At 43.5% G+C, this 6,562-nt stretch overlaps 1 pseudogene; it reads right to left on the bottom strand.

Moving 5' to 3' along the window:
- Positions 1–4,063: 4,063 nt before the first annotated feature.
- Positions 4,064–6,562, bottom strand: part of LOC122335322 — a 2,777-nt pseudogene continuing 278 nt past the window's right edge.

Below are 6,562 nucleotides of genomic sequence, written 5' to 3'. Positions count from 1 at the left end.
GTTGTTATTATTATTATTATTATTATTATTATTATTATATTTTTCATAGCCATTTTCACAGGAAGCTATTTTCTGTGAATGCTCCAGAATATACTTTAGCCTCCAGGTACATAATAACAACGTGAGGCAAACGTTTCATTACAAAGCGGTGTTTATGATTCTGATAATGCATTACAGTAATACAAGCAATAATATCAAGCGGCATAACGGACTTAATACAGCTAAAATAACCGAAAGCGAGTGATACCGGAAGTCTCGCACACCTAAAATAAAGTGGCTAGCACAGCTCATCCTGTAGAGTATTTGAAGCAGTATGCCAATACTCAATTCTGAACACACTGTGCTAACTGGGATTAGTATGCCACCTAGTGTTCAACACGTGCTTAACCATTAACAGCTTTAGCGTTTTGTAGTGAACATGGCATTATAGTTTATTGAATGTGTTAATATTTAAGTAGCGATCTCAGAACTGTATCCTAAGTTATTTTCCAGCACTTTTCCCAGCTCAGATGATTTCCTGATACGACTGGAATTTTAAAGGAACACCCACTCTTCATGCTCTAAACGAGCTCGACTCCTTAGAGTTTAAACGGTCGAGTTTACCGTTTAGCGCTTTTAGCTGTAGCCTTAGCATGAATCACTGAACCGTTAGCATCTCCTCAAAAACACGACCAAAGAGGTTCGAAGTGTTTCCTGTTTAAAACCTGACTCTCCTGTAGTTGCATTCGTGTACTAAGGCCGGTGGAAAAAGAAAAGTTGTGATTTTTTTTCTAATCGGATTCAATGTTCCTTGCTAGACTGCTGCTAATAGTGCTAGCGCTGAATGGATTAAAAAAAGCGGTAAAACTCAAATGGTTAACTCTAAGGGACGATTTCCAAAAACAGTGGAGTGTTCCTTTTAAGGACGTTTCTTCCTACACTAGTTTACTGTATGTTCGGATTTGCGCTTTGAGTTGTGTGTTAATTATTTAACTGCTGGTCGGTATTTATATCTTTTGTTGTGTACTACTGAGGGCCCTTGTGTCCCAGACAGGGGCCCAATAACACAGTGATGGTACGGTCACCTTAGCATTCCTGTGGCTCTAATAAATGCAGTTTTAACACACTGTTTACATTGGGAGAACATTAAACTATATTTATTTTTTTAGCATTTCTCTCTCTTTTGTTAGGATTTTTATTTTTGTTTATTTTTTTTTTTTTTTTTTGTCTAGTGTGAACAGATCTGGTACAGGGCAAAAACTAGCGTGTCGCACATTTTCTGACTGATATGTGAATGTAAAGCAAACGTCACACCAGCCATTCTGGTTATGCTTTGTAGCCGGTTTAATGAAACGAATAAATTAAAAATCGTAACACTGTTCTTCAGTTGCATGGTGTCATCATTCAAGTTCATTATTGTGAGATTACGAAAATTTCAGATTTTTTTTTTTAAACTAGGCTATTCAATGGATTTATTTCGGCATGTTGTAGCATAAAAATATGGAGCTCATGTAGTACTATTTAAAATAATTTTTTTTAGCATACAAGTAAAACTGTTCCCAAGTTTAATACTCTCTACTTTTAAAGGAATAGTTCGACCAAAAAATGAAATTTGGGTCAATGCTGAACAGCCTGGTTACAAAGTTTTTTTCTAAATATCTTCTTTTGTGTTCGGCAGAACAAAGCAATTCATACACGTTTGGAAATTGAGAGAAAATGACCATTTTCATTTTTGGGTGGACATGCAGGTGCTGGTCATATGACTAGAAAAAGTGATCAAAAAGTTGATTTATTTCACTAATTCCATTCAAAAAGTGAAACTTGTATATTCTAATCATTCATTACGCACAGACCGATATATCTCAAATGTTTATTTCTTTCAATTTTGATGATAATAACTGGCAACTACTGAAAACCCCAAATTCAGTATCTCCGAAAATTTGAACGTTACTTAAGACCAGTACAAAGAAAGGATTTTTTTTTAGAAAAGTATAAGCATGTAAAGCATTCAATACTTAGTTAGTGTTATGAGAGCCCAGGTTGCTCTGATAGTGGTCTTCAGGGTCTGACATATCTCATCTTCCTCTTCACAATACCTCATAGATTTTCTATGGGGTTAAGGTCAGGCGAGTCTGCTGGCCAATTAAGAACAGGGATAGCACGGTCCTTACACCAGGTGCTGGTAGCTCTGGCACGGCGCCAAGTCCTGTTGGAAAATGAAATCTGCATCTCCATAAAGTTGGTCAGCGGCAGGAAGCATGAAGTGCTCTGAAACCTCCTGGTATACGGCTGCGTTGACCTCGGACCTCAGAAAACACAGTGGACCAACACCAGAAGAAGACATGAACCCCAAACCGTCACTGACTGGAAGCTTTACACTGGACCTCAAGCGACGTGGATTCTGTGCCTCCAGACTCTGAGACCCTGATGTCCTTTCATCAGAGAGCATGACTCTGGACCTCTCAGCGGCAGTCCAGTCCTTTTTGTCTTTAGCTCAGACCAGACACTTCTGACGCTGTTCAAGAGCGTCTTGACACAAGGAACGAAGCGGCTTCTTGAAGCACTGACTCCAGCTGCGGTCCACTCTTTGTGAATCTCCCCCACGTTTTTGAATGGGTTTTGTTTCTCAATCCTCTCCAGGGTTATCCCTATTAGCTCTGAACAGCCAGCCTCTTTTGCAGTGACCTTTAGTGTCCTGCCCTCCTCGTGCAAGTCGTCTTTCGGACACCTGTCAAGTCGGCAGTCTTCCCCATGTTCATGTATCTACAGAACTACACCAAGAGACCATTTAAAGGCCTTTGCAGGTGTTTGAGTTAATTCTCTGATTAGAGCGTGGCGCCAGGTGTCTTCAATATTGAATCTTTTTATTAGTTGTCAGTTATAATTATCAAAATGAAAAGAAATAAATATTTGAAATACATCAGTCTGTGTGTAATATGAATATAATATACAAGTTTCACTTTTTGAATAGAGTTAGTGAAAGAAATACACTTTTAATTATATTCTAATTATATAACCAGCGCCTGTGTTTCTTTAACATAAGAGCGGCGCGCCATTTTTAACTTAAATGTGCGCGACTTCCGGTGTCCTGCGCTTTCGATTATTTTACCGGAGGGGCTGTGCTGCGTGCTGTTTCTTGTTGATCTTTATTTTAATTTGCCGTCGTGCTCATGAACCTGTTCATTTGTACTTTTGTTGTTTTCAGCCTACTTTTTGCGACAAATGAATCGGGCGTTTTGCACATTCGCCGAATATCCTTCCGCGTTGCAAAACGATAAAAAAGTAGGTCGCTGTCGCGATACGGTCTCAGACGCTGCACTTCCGCCGGCGACCACCGAGGGGCGCCACATCCTCAGCTGCTGCGAGAGAGGAAACGTTTGGAACTGAAATTTTGATCTTAAAGGAATGGCTCACCCCCAAAAAATAAAATTAAATTCTGTCATCATTCATACACCCTCAAGTAGTTCCGAACCTGTATGATTTTTTTTGTTCTGCCGAACAGACGGTTTGTAATCAGGGTCACCATTGACAGCCTGGTTTCAAATTATTTTTTTTTTCCAAATACCTTGCTTTGGGTTTGGAAAAACAGAATTATTTCTATTAAGTTAGAAATGGCTTTGTTAAGACTTTGGTACAGTTCAAAGCCAACCTCTTCGTTTGATCAACTTTGAATCATGGATTTTTTTAAATATATATATATATATATATATATATATATATATATATATATATATATATATATATATATAAGGATGATCTTTATTTATTTTACGATATTCATTAATCTTACACATGCTTTAACTTTTTTTGTGCGTATTTATGAATACGCGCGCGCGCTGAACACATACAGCGACTATTTTTGTATATCATTATTGTTATCAGCCCACAGACCGCATACTTCCCCGCAAAAACAGCCCAAACAGCCGAGTCATATTTGACTTTATTACCTTAAAGTAAACGGTCAGTAAATACAAACACACATGCTCAATTAAATAATGACAAAACAAAAGACAAACCAGCCGATCGAGTCGACTCGACCCTCAAATTATAAATATAGATTCAAAGTGCGACTTCAAGCACAAATCAAACTCGATGATAAATAGAGTTTCAAGACGATCCTATGTACAATTTCACTTTGCATTGAGAAGGTCATAGATATCAAGCGCACGACTAAATGTACAAAAACGCGCTTTTCGTCTCGCGTTATCACAGACTCGCTGGGTTAGAGATGTCCCCTCGAAATAAAACAAATACAGAGTCATCTGAGGAACGAAATCCTTGGTTTTCTCGTTTAGTTAATAAAGTGCCTCAATAGACGAGAGTGAACGGAGAAGCCGTGGATGCGGCGCGCGCGACAAACTTCAGTTTGCTTCGCCTCCATCTGCACGACGAGGTCGTGTTCGTCGCCGCGTCGAGAAAGGACCGTTTTAAGCATCACCTGAGAGAGACCTTCCGCCGGTTTACGGTCAAACGCGATCAAAAGCGGCGTCTGATAAAGTCCCGCGTGAACACCCTTAAAAACAAAGGTTCCTTGAAGACCGAGGAGCGCTTTCTGTATCGATATAGAGTTGCTACACTCTTGAAAATAAAAGTTCTTTCTTGACATCACTGGTTCAATAAAGAACGTTTAATACCCGTTACGCAAAACGTTGTTAATAACGGAGGGGGAAAGCTATTTCGATTTTTCGAACGTTCTATACGCTTTTTAGAAATTCTTTGAGGAACCGAAAAAACACGTTTAATTTTAAGAGCGCTTATGCATTATAAAAAAAATATATAACTGGTCGTCAAACGTATGCACTAACCAAACGTTTGGTAGCCACTCGAAGTTGGGCTGAAACGACATAGGGCGGACATTAGAATTATTTCAGATCAGTGTTTTGGGCTCGAATGAATTTGAGAATAAAAGTGTTATCTTTTTGGCTCCGTCAAGAACGCACGTTATCTAGTCGTCTCCTCAGAGGCCGTTCTGCACGGGTTCTGTGTTGTGGATCATGTCGGGAGACTGGCACGCCGGGCTGCCCGGTACACTCTGCTCGCTGTCGGTGTCGCTGCCCTTCTTAACCCCGCTGGAGCCGGGCTCTCCGGCGCTGTGCGTTTTCACGTGTTTACTGAGATGGTCGCTGCGCATGAAGCGCTTGTTGCACACCGGGCAGGCGAACCTCTTTTCCCCGGTGTGCGTGCGTAAATGCCGCTGGAGCTCGTCGGACCTGGTGAAGCGCTTCCCGCAGAAGAGCCAGTTACAAACGAACGGCCTCTCGCCGGTGTGCCAACGCAAATGCGCTTTGAGGTGCGACGTCTTTCCGTATACCTTTCCGCAGCCCGGGATGTGGCAGCTGTGAAGGCCCTTTCTGCGCAAGCTGGCCCCCGAGGGCCCCAGGCGCTCCGCCTCTTGGCAGTTTGGACAGTCGCAGGTCGCTCTGCCGGAGTAGCGCCGGGTGGATGAGCGCGGGGACCCGGCTAGCACCGCGCCGTTAGTACCCGGGCTGCTTTCCGGGTAAGTGGCGGATAAAACCGGTTTGAATCCGTCCATCAGGTGCTGGCCGCCCGCGAGGAGGTGCGGAGACGGACTGGCGCCGAACGCGGAGTGAGTGAGGGAGGTATACTCGGAGTTGTATCCACCCAAAGGTGAATGCAAAGAGCCCTGGAGCGCGGCGCCGTTCGCGCTTTGAACGTCAATCCAGCCGGTGCCCACATCCCACCAAGAGGAGCGCCGCCGGCGCTCACGTCCCGGCGGAGATGCCAGCGTGAGCCGATTTGAACCACGTCTCGTACGGATGCGCGACGCTCACCCTCGGGTAAATCCCCTGCAGGGTGTCCACTTTGGAGATGAACACCGACTGCGCGCTCGCGTCCTGGGAACCGTTGGCCACCGACGTTTGGAACACGGGATAGTCGTTTCCGAACGGGCCGGCGGAGGCGTTGGCGCCCGTTAACGAGAACGAGCTGTTGGCGCTGAACGAGTCGTTCGCTGCGCGCCGAACGGAGAGAGGAACAGCTGCTGGCGCCGCGCGCTTCCACGGGTGAAAGCCTCCTTTCCCAAACGAGCCGCTGTCCGGGGAGGGACTCGAGCTCCCGATTTTGTTACAGGTCGCTGCTAACATGGCCAGTGGAGTGGATCCGACTCTGGGTTCCTCCTGTGAACGCGAAAACAGCCACGTTTAGACTCGGAGCTACTTTGAAAAGAAGAGCAAAGCTGCTCGTAAAAGGAGATCACGCGGATCACAATACGGTCGAGTCGGACGTGGGATAGTTGCGATATTTTAAAAGCAGCAGGTTTTGCGAATTATTCCTGCTTTTCAGAGCCGCTCGAGTTCTCCACGGGAGTAATGCGATCGAAATATCTCGAGGAACTAATGCGTTTGGCGTTAAATTGATTTGCTTTGCGACAGTTGAATTAGTCGAAACTAAAAGCTGCAATAACTTAAATATCCGTGCATTAAACTGTATTTTTCCACTAGCAGTTATTTTAATAAAACCCGCACAGAACCAACATCACGTGCACAGCTCAGTACTTGTAATTCAAGTTTAATTTTTATTAAACCTTCTGTGTTTTTAAAGAAGCAAAAAGCACACTGAGACG

Source organism: Puntigrus tetrazona, unplaced genomic scaffold, assembly GCF_018831695.1.
Source record: "Puntigrus tetrazona isolate hp1 unplaced genomic scaffold, ASM1883169v1 S000000751, whole genome shotgun sequence".
In the NCBI taxonomy this organism is placed as follows: Eukaryota; Metazoa; Chordata; class Actinopteri; order Cypriniformes; family Cyprinidae; genus Puntigrus; species Puntigrus tetrazona.
This window is presented reverse-complemented; position numbering and strand designations above follow the sequence as displayed.